The following is a 15,546-nucleotide window of genomic DNA, read 5'->3' as shown; positions in this document are numbered from 1 at the left end:
TGCTAAAACGATAAATAGTCTTTACATAAAAACAATAAGTATAAAGCATATTAGTAATAATAGAATAAGCTTTAATAAACTCTAGAAACATAAAACGCTTATAATCTTTTATCTTTATTTTCTAAGATTTTATTTTTAGTTTTGATTTTTTTATATAACTTAATATAGTGTTAATATTATAAATAAATAAAGAAGTAAGTTTAATAACTCCTTAACCTAAAAAGAATAACTTACTTATAAGGTCTTAAAGGCAAGACCTTTAGAGAGAAGACCTAATATTACGACCTAACAAGCATAACATAACCAAGGTCACTCCACAGGCACCTAGCAGTTATAAGACAAGGTTATATATAGAATAACACAGGAACACATTAATCCTCTCTTAGAACAAAAGAACTAAGAAAAGTTATATAAAAATAAAAAGAACCAATAACAAATAAGCAGTCCATAACCCAGGACCAATATACTAAGGATTAGTCCTTATCAAAGACTAACTTCAGGAGATTAGTCCTAATAAGGTAATAATAAGATATAAGGACAATTATTCTAACTAGACTAAATACCTTCTATAGCTCTTCAACAATTAACTTCATGATTCACTCTTTTATAAGTAACTCTTAGATTATCTTTCTGTTGTAAAGCTATAAAGCTATTTATACCTAGATGTACTTAACTAATTACTAGACACTAATAGACCAGTAGGATTACTAATAAGACTTACCTTACTATTACTAAGTATTAACCTTAGCTGCCTATTAGCAGAAAACACTACTGTCAGATATCTGACTGTAACACTTATAAAGGCTAAGAGAAAGATATTTTTAATAATAAATAAAAAACTAAATAAAAGTTAAAATACTTTTAAAATAAATAAAATAATTAGTTTTTTATTTTTAAATTAATTTTTTTTAAAGTTATTATTATTATTATTAATAAAAAAAAGTAAAGTTAAAAAAAAAGAAAAAGTAAAAATAGGTTAAAAATAATAAGTAGAATAATTATAAATTACTTTATTTTTTATATTTTTTTTAATTATTAATTATATTTATTTTACTTATATTCTTTTATTTATTTTCTTTTTTCTTTTAACTTTACTTTTTTTTTTAATAATAATAATAATAATAATAATAACTTTTATAAGTTAAAATTTTTTTTTTTTAAAAAATTATTAATTATTTAGACTTATTATAATACTAGTAGCTTAAGCTTTTTATAAGTATTTTTTAAAAAAAGGTATAAAAAGCTTTTTATAAAAAAAATAGTACTAAAAAGTCTTTTACTATTAAAGCCTTAATAAAAAAACCCTTAGCTAAAAAAGCTACTAAAAAAACGCTTAAAAAGGTTATAGTTATTCCTTTAAAAAAAAGATACTAAAAGGCTAGTAATAAGTATTTACTTAATTACTATAAGTAATTATTATAATACTAATTTACTTTTAGTTATTACTTTTTATAAAATCTATAAATATTAGAAGTTAACTAATCTTTTAATAATAAAAGTACTTTTTTAATATTTTTATAAAGAGATTATATATAATATTTTTTAATAAAATAACTTTTACTTTTAGAAGGTAACTATTTTTATACTTTAAGAGGCTATTAAGACTTATTTTATAGTTATATTTAAAAGTATATAATTATTATAATTAATTATTATAATAATTAACTTATATTTTTTTAGCTATTTAGTTAACTACTATTTATACTAAAAGAGTTATTATTATAAAGAAAAATATAAACTATATTAAGTTTATTCTTTTTATTATAAAGCTAATAAGTAAAGACTAGTACTATTATTAACTTCTTTTAAAGTCTTTTTAGTCTCTTAAATAAGAGCTATCTAGTTCTAGTTCTAGTTTAAGTAAAGGAAAAAAAAAAACTAGCTTAACTATTATATAAAAGCTTATATTTAAATAGTATTATAAAAGGCTTTAAAAAGAGAACTATAGTTTAATAAGGCTTTAAAAAAAGAACTATAGTTTAATAGTTAAAGGAAATACTATTAAAAGAAATAAGAATATTACTTAAAAGATATTTCTATAAATAAACTAGTACTAAGAATTACTATAAAGGATTATTATAAATAAAAAGATCTTATTACTAGTACTTAACTTTTTACTTATAAACCTTTATATAATATATTTTCTTTAAGTTATTATTTAGTAATAAATTCTAATACTTTATTCTTAAAACTATTAGTTTTTTTTTTATTATTAATTAATTTAAAATAACTAAATAAACGTTATAATTAAGATCTTTTTTAAACTTTATAAAGTCTTTTATTACTTTATTAACTTTAACTTTTTTTTATAATAATTACTTTTTTTCTTTTTTTTTTTTATAGCTTTAACTTTAGTATTTTTTTCTTATTATTAAAGTATTTATTTCTAAGCTTTTATATTAATTTACTAATATAAGTATTAGCTTTAGTAGTAGTAAATCTTTTTTTAGTAACTTATTATTATTAATAAAAATATACTATTACTAAAATTATTTATTAAATTACTAGTTTTATAAAAATATAAAAGTATTAAGAAATAATATAAATAACTATAATAGTATATAAAGAAATTAACTTTTTTATATATCCTTTAAGTTATTATTATTATTTTAATTATTTTTTTTATTTTTATTTATTTTAAAGTTAATTTTTTAGCTATATATAACCTTATTAACTAATAATATAATATTACCTTTTTTAATATTTATACTTTATATCTCTTTATATAAATTTAATAGTTTTAACCTTTTTTTAAAAACCTATTTATACTTTAAATAAATAATTAAAAAGTTTTTTTTTATTTTATTATTATAAAAGACTTTTTTATTATTTTTATTAAATATATTACTTAACTTATAAGTAATAAATATTTAAATAAAAAACCGTTTTTTTTTATTATTATATTTTTTTATTTATTTATTAGTTATAAAACTAATAAATTAGCTCTTAATATTAATTTATATTATAAAATCTTTAAAAATTAGTTTTTTTATAATAGCTTTATTAGTATTAAGGTTTTTATTATAATATAAATTAAAAAGCTTTTTTATAAAATAATAAATAAGCTTTAAAGTATAAATAATATAAAAGTATATTAGTATTTATTAACTAAATAAATCTTTAAAAAAAAGTAATATATTACTTAAAGATTTATTATTAATTTTATTATATTTTTTATTATTATTTTTATTATAAACTTTAATAATATCTTAAGTAATTTTTTTATTAAGCTATTATTTCTTTATTAGCTTTTTTTTTAATTAATATAATAAGTTTTTTTATTTATTAGTAATAAAAGCTAAAATAATTAGTTAAATAATAATAAAACTTTTTATATTAATAAAAAGCTTTTTTTTATTTTATTAGTTATTTATTATAAAAGTATAAGTAATTATTATAATTATTTATAATAATTTAATAAAAAATAATAATATAAATAAAAATAAAAAGAAATAAAGCTTATTTAGCTTAAAGAAAAAAGAAAATAATAAAAATAATAACCTCTATAGGGATAATAGTAATATATTACTTAATTTAAGCCTTAATAATACAGGAAACTCTACTTAATTTTAACCTAAGGTATTTTTTACTATGGTATGGCCATTACCGCACTTATAACGCAGTCATCAATCAGGCTCTTAATACCATCTCCATACTGCAGCCGGACACTTCTGACACCACACTTTAGGTGATGGGAACTGACTGGAAATACACCCAAGTGCCGAATCTTTACCCTTCACAAAATATACAAGCAATCTTAGTATCTTGCATTAAGTGTTTAAAAGCAATGCTTAAGATTTTTTTCTCTGCAATTTGATTTGTGACATAACTTTGTATTGTTCTTTTGCTCTGACCCTATCCACCAAGCGCTGTATTCATAGAGACAAAGCTGCATTTGTGCCCTGTTCTGTATTAAACAGCCCGTACACGTGTCAATAACCTAGTTGAGTCACCCCAAGAGCTTGCCGTCCATCCGCAGTCCCTGTCGATTGATTAGGTGCCCTTGACATCCTTCGTGGAGCACCTGCACTCACTCCAACCCCATTAGGCAGACAAGATGCAGCCAGCGCTTACCGCTACACAACAGGCTACTTCCCTTCCTCGTCTCTCGATCGAAATCCGGGCCGATGATCCAATCAGCACGAGGTAGCGTAGCCCTCTACGATTCTGGTTATTGGAGGACTGTTCCGTGGCAGCTTCTTCCGCGCATCTTGGCCCCGCGACAGACAACAGCTGCCTATGTTGACATCTTTCGCTCCATCACTAGGACATGCAGAAGTCGCTTTCTTTCGAATATATGATCTCAAATCACGCGAATGAGTAAGTCAAGCAAATGTCGCGCAAGGCGAACGTTTGTACGATTACGAGACCATCCAAATGCAAGGCATCACCACCAGCTGGCATTACGACCCCGCCGGTCGCGTAACGATAGGACCGACCATGTTCGCCCAAGCAATATCCCTCATCGCAATCACAGTTGTCTTCTATCTCTTTCTCTGTCAAAAACTCGCACAACCTCAGTTCACGTCATGGTGCGGGCCCAAGCCTTGATCTCAGGATCGCCTTGTAGCCCACGATGCGACACCTCAGCGGCAACATCCAGGTGTCCAATGTGCCAGGTCTACCCCAATAACAATGAGATCGAAACTGACATCGACATCATTGCCGTCCATGGCCTTGACACGAAATCGCCTGACACCTGGATATGGCGAGGGCAAAGAGGCTCTGAAAGCACTGAAGTAAACTGGCTAACAGATCTAACAATGCTCCCGAAGCGGCTTCCGAAGGCCCGGATCTTCACTTGTGACTGGCCGGCGAGTCTCTTTAGGGCGTGATTGATGACTGCGGTAAGAACTGAAATATGTAATAAGAATTTCAAATATATAATAACACTAGCTATAAGTACCTTTTAAACTTAAATTATATTATACTAGGCTTAAAATAAAAGGGTATATTATAATTATAGTTTTAGATTATAAAACCTTATATTATTATATATTTATTATATATTTTAATAAAAAAAGATTTTATATAATATAAATTATTAGTTATTTTTTATTTTTTTATATAAATTTTTATTATATTTAAAATTTATATTAATATTATTATAGTTATTATTATACTTTAAAAATTATTTTTTTATTATTTATTATTATAATTAATTATTATAAATAATTTATTATAAAATTTAATTATTTTATTATAATAATTATATTTAATATTATTATAATAAAATATTAAATTAATAAAAATAAAAATAAAAAAAATTATTAATAATAATAGTATTATAATTATATATTAAATATATTAAAAGCTTTTTTTTAGTTTAAATTATTATTTTTTATATTTTTTATATTTTGATAAATAGTAATTTTAAATATTATTAAAATAATTTATAAATAATATATTTTTATAGTTATTTTAAAACTTTTTTATTAAATAAAAAATATTTATTTATTTAATTATTTTATTTTATAATAATAATTTTAATTAATAAATTTTTTTTTTTATATTAATTAATTAATTATATTTTTAGTTTAAAATAAAGTTTTATTATATTTTATAAAGCTTTATAAAGTATATATTATTTTTTATAAAAAAACTAAAGTCTTAAAAAAAATTTAAAGTAATAAAAAACTAAGTAAATATTTTATTAATTATATTAAAGTAGTTAATAATATACTTATTAGTATATATATTCTTATTATTACTTAAAAGAAATAGTATAATTAAAAAGGAATAGTTTTTTAAAATATTTTTATTATTATTTATTTTAATAATAGCTTTTTATTTATACTTATTAAAGCTAAAAAGTTAATTTATAATATTAGTTTAATTAATTTTATAAATATTAAAAGGTTTAAAGTCCTTAAAAGTTAATATTTTTTAAAGGATATAAGGTTTAATACTTAGAATAATATTATTATTTCTTATTTAAAAACTTATTATTATTTATAAAATTTTAAAAATATAAATAAATTATTAAAAATAGCTTAAAAGTTATATAATTTTTAATATAATTATTTTTAAATAATTATTAAGTAAATATTTAATTACTTAAAATAAAAGTAAAAAATAATTACTTTTTTAGCTTTAAAGTATAACTTAAATATATAAGTATAAATTATTTATATAATAATAAGCTTATATAACTTTTTATTTTATTATATTAAAAATAAAAAATATAATAACTAGTAATATTAAAAACTAATTTAATATAAATAAAGTTAATAAAAAGGCTAATAAGTAGTATTTAAGTTAAAATATAAAATAAATTTATAAAAGAATAACTAAAATAATATAAAAATAATAGTAAATATAAAAAAAGTAAAAATTACTATAATTAATTACTATAATTTATATCTTTTTTTTTAGATATTTTTTATTATTTCTTTAATAAAATTAAAGTTATAAGCTTATATAGCTTCATAAGTTATATTAAAAACCTTTTTTTAAAAGGTTAAGTATACTTTAATAGGTAATTATAGCTAAAAATAAAATAATAAAACCTTTTATAAAAGCTTAAAAGCTTTTATTATTAAGTAACTAAATCTTATAGTTACTTTTAAGTTAAAAGTAACTTTATTTTATATTTTTATAGGATTAAAAAAAATCTTTTTTTAAAAAAATAAAATAAAAAAGCCTTAAACTTATATTTATATTAGTAATTTATAGTAATTAGTTATAGTAATTAGTTTATTTCTTTAATTAACTATTTAATAGTTAGCTTAAAGTCTTAAGTTAAATAATAATATTAAATAATATAAAAAAAACCTTTACTTTATTAACCTATAATAAGATAATATTAAAAAGTAAATTACTTAAAAAATAATTAATTAGTAAAATTTATTAGTTATAAAATTTTAATTTTATTTAGTTATTTCTTTTTTTAGTAAAAATAAGAAATAATTTTTAAAAGCTTATAGTCTTTAAAAGTAAAGACTTTTTAATACTTAGTTAAGATTAACTAAAAAAAAGATTCCTTTTTTATAAAAATATCTATAGTAGCTAGTAGACTTTAATTAGACTAAAAAAAAGCCTACTTTAAAAGTAACTTTAAAATAAATAAAAAGTTAAACCTTTAGGTAATAGACCTTAGTAAAAAGCTAGTTAAGAGCTATGTACTAGTAATTAGTTATATAATAGTACTCTTAGTAAATAAGATCTTAGTTTTATTAGTGATTTATAGTAATCTTTTATAGTAATTATTTATTTTTTTAGATTTAGTAATAAGTACTTATATTTCTTATTAAATATTAATGCTTTTAAAAAAAAAGAATTAACTTTAAAGTTATAGTAATTTTTAAGATTAATTAGCTTTTTTTTTTATTTACTTTTCTAGGCTAAAAAAAGGAATTTTTTTTTAGTTATTATTATTATTATTATTCTAAATAATTTAATTATTATTATTAACTTAAATAAGGGCTTAGCTTTTAGAAGAGGCCTAATAAAAACTAAGTTATATAGTAATAATTCTTAGATAATTACTTTTTACTTATTTATTTTTAAGGTTAAAAATAAGTATAAAATAAATAAAAAAAAGGTTATTTATATTATAGTAGTAATATTATTAATTATCTTAGCCTTTATATTAGCCTTAATTAAAGCTATACTATTAATATATAGCTAAGACTTTTAAAGAGTAATTAGTTTATGATTTTTTTAGGTAGTAAAGGACTTTTTAGCTCTTTTAAGCTCTTTTATTTCCTTTGTTATTTCCTTAATATACTTATAAGCTTTTTTAGTATATATATTCTTAGAGTAGTTATTATTAGTTTTCTATTTTATACTAGTACTAGAGCCTAGTAGGTAGCTTAGAGAAATATTAGTTAAGTTACTATAATTAATTACTATAAATAGATAAATATAAATAGACTTTATAAAGGCTAAAAAGAAAATATTCTTAATAGTAAATAAAAAATTAAATAAAAGTTAAAATACTTTTAGAATAAATAAAATAATTAGTTTTTTATTTTTAAATTAATTTTTTTTTAAAGTTATTATTATTATTATTAAAAAAAAAAAAATAAAGTTAAAAAAAAAGAAAAAGTAAAAATAAGTTAAAAATAATAAATAAAATAACTATAAATTATTTTATTTTTTATACTTTTTTTAACTATTAATTATATTTATTTTACTTATATTCTTTTACTTATTTTCTTTTTTTTATTTTTTTTTAACTTTACTTTTTTTTTAATAATAATAATAATAATAATAATAACTTTTATAAGTTATTTTTTTCTTTATTTTATTTTTTTTAAAAATTATTAACTATTTAGACTTACTATAATACTAGTAACTTAAGTTTTCTATAAGTACCCTTTAAAAAAGAGTATTAAAAAGCCTTTTATAAAAAAGAATAGTACTAAAAAGTCTTTTATTACTAAAGCCTTAATAAAGAAACCTTTAGCTAAAAAGACTACTAAAAAAATATTTAAGAAAGTTATAGTTATTCTTTTAAAAAAAGGATACTAAAAGGCTAGTAGTAAATACTTATTTAATTACTATAAGTAATTACTATAATACTAATTTACTTTTAGTTATTACTTTTTATAAAATCTATAAGTATTAGAAGTTAATTAACTTTTTAATAGTAAAAGTACCCTTTTAATATCTTTATAAAAAGATTATATATAATATTTTTTAATAAAATAACTTTTGCTTTTAAAAAGTAACTATTCTTTTACTTTAAGAGGCTACTAAGACTTATTTTATAGCTATATTTAAAGGTATATAATTACTATAATTAATTACTATAATAATTAACTTATATCTTTCTAGCTATTTAGTTAACTACTATTTATATTAAAAGAGTTATTATTATAAAAAAGAATATAAACTATATTAAGTTTATTCTTTTTGTTAAAAAGTTAATAAATAAAAACTAGTACTATTATTAACTTCTTTTAAAGTTCTTTTAGTCTCTTAAATAAGAGCTATTTAGTTCTAGTTCTAGTTTAAGTAAAAGAAAAGAAAAAACTAGCCTAATTACTATATAAAAGCTTATACTTAAATAGTACTATAAAAGGCTTTAGAAAGAGAACTATAGTCTAATAAAGCTTTAAAAAAAGAACTATAGTTTAATAGTTAAAGAAGATATTATAAAAGAAAATAAAAATACTACTTAAAAGATATTTCTATAAGTAGATTAGTACTAAGAATTACTATAAAAGATTATTATAAATAAAAAGATCTTATTACTAGTATTTAACTTTTTATTTATAAACTTTTATATAATATATCTTTTTTAACTTATTACTTAGTAATAAATTTTAATACTTTACTTTTAAAACTACTAGTTTTTTTTATTATTATTAATTAGTTTAAAATAACTAAATAAACGTTATAATTAAGATCTTTTTTAAACCTTATAAGGTCTTTTATTATTTTATTAATCTTAGCTTTTTTTTATAATAATTACCTTTTTTTTCTTTTTTTTTTTTTATAGCTTTAATTTTAGTATTTTCTTTTTATTACTAAAGTATTTATTCTTAAGCTTTTATATTAATTTACTAATATAAGTATTAACTTTAATAGTAGTAAGTCTTTTTTTTAATAATTTATTATTATTAATAAAAATATATTATTACTAGAATTATTTATTAAATTATTAATTTTATAAAAATATAAAAGTATTAAAAAATAATATAAATAACTATAATAATATATAAAAAGATTAACTTTTTTATATATCTTTTAAGTTATTATTATTATTTTTATTATTTTCTTTATTTTTATTTATTTTAAAGTTAATCTTTTAGTTATATATAACCTTATTAACTAATAATATAATACTACTTTTTTTAATATTTATACCTTATATCTTTTTATATAGATCTAGTAGTCTTAACCTTTTTTTAAAAACTTATTTATACTTTAAATAAATAATTAAAAAGTTTTTTTTTATTTTATTACTATAAAAGACTTTTTTATTATTTTTATTAAATATATTACTTAACTTATAAATAATAAATATTTAAATAAAAAACCTTTTTTTTTTATTATTATATTTATTTTTTATTTATTTATTAGTTATAAAACTAATAAATTAGCTTTTAATATTAATTTATATTATAAGATCTTTAAAAATTAGCTTTTTTATAATAGTTTTATTAGTATTAAGGTTTTTATTATAATATAAATTAAAAAACTTTTTTATAAAGTAATAAATAAACTTTAAAGTCTAAATAATATAAAAGTATATTAGTATTTATTAATTAAATAAATCTTTAAAAAAAAGTAATATATTATTTAAAGATTTATTATTAATTTTATTATATTTTTTATTATTATTTTTATTATAAACTTTAATAATATTTTAAGTAATTTCTTTATTAAGTTATTACTTTTTTATTAGTTTTTTTTTTAATTAATATAATAAGTTTTTTTATTTATTAGTAATAAAAGTTAAAGTAATTAGTTAAATAATAATAAAGCTTTTTATATTAATAAAAAGCTTTTTTTTATTTTATTAGTTATTTATTATAAAAATATAAGTAATTATAATAATTATTTATAATAATTTAATAAAAAATAATAATATAAATAAAAGTAAAAAGAAATAAAGCTTATTTAGCCTAAAGAAAAAAGAAAACAGTAAAGATAATAACCTCTATAGGGATAATAGTAATATATTACTTAATTTAAGCCTTAATAATATAAGAAACTCTACTTAATTTCAACCTGAGGTATTTTTTACTATAGTATGGCCGTTACTGCACTTATAACGCAGTCATCGATCAGGCTCTTAGAGATACAAGCACAATTGATATGACCACTACCGAGCTTGCCAGGAGCCTCCTGCTGGGAATCCAAACGCGAAGGAATGCCAACGCAGATCGGCCCATCGTTTTTATCGCCTCGTGTCTGGGTGGCATCGCGTTAACCCAGGCTCTTATTCTTACAGAGTCGTCTGGAAGTGATTACGCCTCTGTGTGGGGAGCCACCGGGGGATCATCTTCCTCACCACACCTTTCCGAGGCACTGCATTCCAGCAAATAGCCCGAGAAGCAGTCGCTTTTCTACAAAGCTACGCCACGCTATCTAACAGAGCAATCACCAACTTGCTAAACAGTAAAAAGGCGTCGACTCCCTTTCTTCAGGATCTGATTGGGAAGTTCACGTCAATTTACCTACAAGATAACTCCCGGCAGCTGGCTATCTTTTACGAAACGGAGAAAGCAATCTTTTGCGAAAGGTTTTCCCTTTCTGGCTTGTAGACTTCTTGGATAAACCAAAGCAGGTGCGTGATGGACATTCTTCGAACAAAGCAGCTTCATTTGCGCTTTCATCCATGACCTGTTGCAATTGCTGACGCGTGCGTTTTAGCTGGTTGACAGCGGCTCCGCACGGCTCGATGTCGTTCCGAACCCTATCGCCCTCGACCGCGCTCTTATACTGATGAACAAATTCTATGGCCCTGACGATCCGGGATATGTTGCCGTGGCTGGAAAGATCGAGATCATTCTGAAGAACATGCGTCAGAAGCGCCCCATCGACCGAGCGGACGCTGTGATTCGCAAAAATTGTTACTCCATGGACAAGCTTCGGATCGAACGACTCTCAGGAGATCCACTAACGATGGATCAGTGTTACATTAACCTGGCTATTGTGGAGAAACCCCACGGGTGTGGAAGTATCGCTAAAGGAAGAGACACCGGGAAAGTAATTTATCCTTTTTCGCTCGCCGATCGATTGAGGGTCAAGAGACCCGACGAGATGATGGAGATCCCGCTTTCGGCACTCTTTAACCCACGCAAAGATCGCGACGGTAACATTAAAGGACCGCGTCGGATTCTTATACGAGGGCGCGCAGGAGTAGGGAAAACTATCCTGTGCAAGAAGATCATACACGACTTCACATACGGAGACATGTGGCATGCTAAATTCGATCGCTTGCTTTGGGTGCCGCTGCGAAATCTGAAACTGGAGGAACGGCGCCAGGTTGCTGGATACAACCTTGGATATCTTCTCTCTCATGAGTTTTTCGCCAAAGACCCTGGATTGGAAGTCCTCGTTAACGCATTGTGGCAAAACTTAGAGGACACGTGCTGCGATAAGACGTTGTTTATCCTCGATGGTCTGGATGAGGTATCCAGTGACTTGAACGGCGATATGCTCAGGTTCCTCGAGGAACTGCTTAACCAACCGAACATTATACTCACATCCAGACCGCACGTGGTGCTTCCGGCTGTGCTGGGACCTTTAGATCTCGAAGTAGAGACAATCGGATTTTATCCAGAGCAAGTAAAGCAATACATCTGGTCATCTTTTGACACAACAAAAGCGACACAAGTTGAAGCATTCCTAGAAGATCATCAGCTCATACAAGATCTTGTGCGAGTCCCTATCCAGCTCGATGCACTCTGTTTTACCTGGGGTGGTTTTGACGGCGACTCCATGTCGCAGACCATGACCGCCTTTTACAAAGCTATAGAGGACAAGTTGTGGGGAAAAGACGTAGTGAAACTCGGCAATCTTTCAAAAGGCAAATTACACAGCGTCCGTCCAAGGGACGTTAAGAAACTCATGGATGATGAGCTCAATTTTCTGGAAGCCCTGGCGTTTAGCGGAATGTACACCGATGTGATCGAATTTCAGCCACAGCATCGAGACGCAGTGTTCGACCAGTGCGACACCAAGAAAATATTCTTTGTTGACGACATACTCGCACAGCTTTCCTTCCTACGCACATCAGACCCGTCGTCTAGGGCTCAACATCAGCAACATCACTTTCTACACCTGACATTTTAGGAATACTTCGCTGCGCGGTACTTCGTACGACAATGGAACACCAAATAGCCACTGAAGTACTTCGCGTTTGGAAAAGGGCGCGTTGGAGACATACAGCCTGTCGCTTTCCTAAAGGAGCACAAATATAACGCAAGATACCACATCATGTGGCGCTTTGTTGCCGGATTGCTGGACATTGAAGGCAGAGATGGACCGACTCTCTTTTTCCAGATACTTGAACAGGAACTGCGCGACCTCTTAGGGCCGACTCACCAACGACTGCTTATGCATTGCTTAAGCGAAGTGAACCCGACAAGAAAGTCTTCAGAGCCATCGAGCAACAATGCATTTCACCACGATTCATCTTGCGCTCTCATGGATAGAAGGCAGTATCTCTAACAGCTTGCAACTTGCTTGTCTTAAAATGGGAGCAATGAGAGCTTACAATATCCCCGAAGAGATGCTTCAATCAGTAGCTGCACGACTCGAGTATCAGAATTGGTAAAAACAACAAGCAGTAGTCGACCTTCTTGGGGGCCAACCACATCTATCCGAGGAGATGCTGCAATCAATAGTGGCACGGCTCGAGCACAAAACTCTTATGTACGACACGCGGCAGTCAACGTCCTCAAGGGCCAATCATACCTATCTGAAGAGATACTGCAATCAATAGCTCTACGGCTTGAGGATCAGGAATGGTATGTACAACAGGCAGCAGCCGAAGTTCTCAAGGGTCAATCATACCTATACAAAGAGGTGCTCCGATTGTTACCGGCACAGCTCAATTAGGATTCAGATGCACAATCGGCAGCAGTCAACATCCTTAAGGGCCCATCGGATCTGTCTGAAGAAATGCTCCAATCAATAGCAACACAACCTATTTATCAAGATCAAGAGTGGCACATACGACAAGCTGCGGTTAGCGTTTTTGGGGGTCAATCAAACCTGCCTGGAGATACGCTCAAATCAGTAGCAGCATGGCTTAAGGATAAAGACTCGTATACAAGACAAGCAGCGGTCAACATTCTTGAGGTTCAATCACACCTACCCGAGGAGATGGTCCAATCAGTTACAGCAAGGCTTGATGATAAAGAGTGGTATGTACAACAAGGAGCTGTCAACATTCTCAGGGGCCAATCGGACCTGTCCGAAGAGGTTCTTCAATCAGTAGCGACACGGCTCAAGCATCAAGACTCAGATGTTCGATGGGCGGCAATTAACGTTCTAGAGGGTCAATCAGATCTGTCTGAGCAGATGCTACGAACAGTAGTGGTACATCATGAAGATCACGAATCCTACGTAAGACAAGCGACGGTCAACGTTATCAAGCAATCGGCCCTATCCGAAGAGATGCTTCGATCAATAGCGGCACGGCTTAAGCACAAGGATTCCGATGTACGAGAGGCTGCGATTGAAATCATCGGCGGTCGATCAGACCTGTCCAAAGAGATACTCCAATCAGTAGCAGCATAGCTTAAGGATGAAGAGTCTTATGTAAGACAAGCAGCTGTCAACATCCTCAAAGGTCATTCAGGCCTGTCTAAACCGGTCCTCCAACCAGTAGCAGCACATCTTGAGAATCAAGAATCCTATATACAAAAAGCGGCATTTGATGTTCTTGAGGGTCAATTAGACCTCTCTGAACAGATACTACAACTAGTAGTGGAACAGCTTGAAAATCAAAATTGGTCAATACGACAAGGAGCTATCAACGTCCTCAAGGGTCAATCAGCCCTATCTGAAGAGATTGTCCAATTCGTAGTAGCAAGGATCAAGCATCAAGACTCGTATGTAAAAGAAGCGGCGATCAGCGTTCTCAAGGGTCAATCAAACTTGTCCAAAGAGATTCTCCAAGCAGTAGCAACACAGCTTGAGCATCAAGACCCAGATATACGAGACGCAGTGATCGAAATTCTCGGAAGTCAACCCTACCTGTACGAAAGTGTTATTGCCCAGCACGTCAACTCATTTTCCGATACGCTTCTTCTTAGAAGCTTCTCTCAGCATCTGACTTGGATTAGTCAGGCCGGCGTCTCCTATCTAAATGTCGGCCCCAGAGAGGTTTCCGTACAAGACCAGCGGGAGGATGTAGAAGTTTTCGTTCGACGAGCACAGAGGTGCATGAATGTCTTCCTCCAGCCCCAAATCTGTTGATTCTAGTTGTTGCTTGGCTCATGTCTTAGAGATGGCATTAGCTACTCAGTTGTATGACCCATGAGATAAAGTAATACAAACTGATGCATTCCATGCTAAAGCTGTCAAACTATGATTCAAGCCTTCTTCCACCTTCCACTAACTCCCTATGTTGCGATGCAATGCAATTCTCTTAACCCTTGTATGCCATCGAGTGCAGGAAGACGCCAGAAACCTCTGCTGCGGGGTCGAGCCGACAAGGACTGGTGAAACCACAGTATTGTGAAACAATGCGTTAGGGGATCCAGGGCCTCTACATCACTTTGCTTCAGGCGGATCTTCATGGTACACTGTGGAACAGAAAGCGAATGGTATTACTGCTTAATGGACGCTCTGAAGGAAAGCATTCTGCTGAATTGAGGAAGATACACCTAGACCATTATCCAATTAAGCAGTACCTGCTCTGCAGGATCATGACTTGAGGGGGGAGGGGCGGCCTTGTTCGCCAACGAAAGCTTGCTCATCTCCAACAAGGTAATCGACAGTGTCTCGCTTACGAAGCTATGTCTCCGCTACAGCGATTTCGAACAAGTCTGGGATGGTTCACTTCCCGATGGAAAAGATCGAATCAGGATATCGTTTAGGGAATATACTGCGAAGTATTGTTGTTAACATATGTAC

Source organism: Colletotrichum spaethianum (assembly GCF_022836535.1).
Source record: "Colletotrichum spaethianum MAFF 239500 DNA, contig20, whole genome shotgun sequence".
NCBI classification, from domain to species: domain Eukaryota; kingdom Fungi; phylum Ascomycota; class Sordariomycetes; order Glomerellales; family Glomerellaceae; genus Colletotrichum; species Colletotrichum spaethianum.
The sequence above is the reverse complement of the archived record's forward strand: the minus strand, read 5'-3'. Positions refer to the sequence as shown.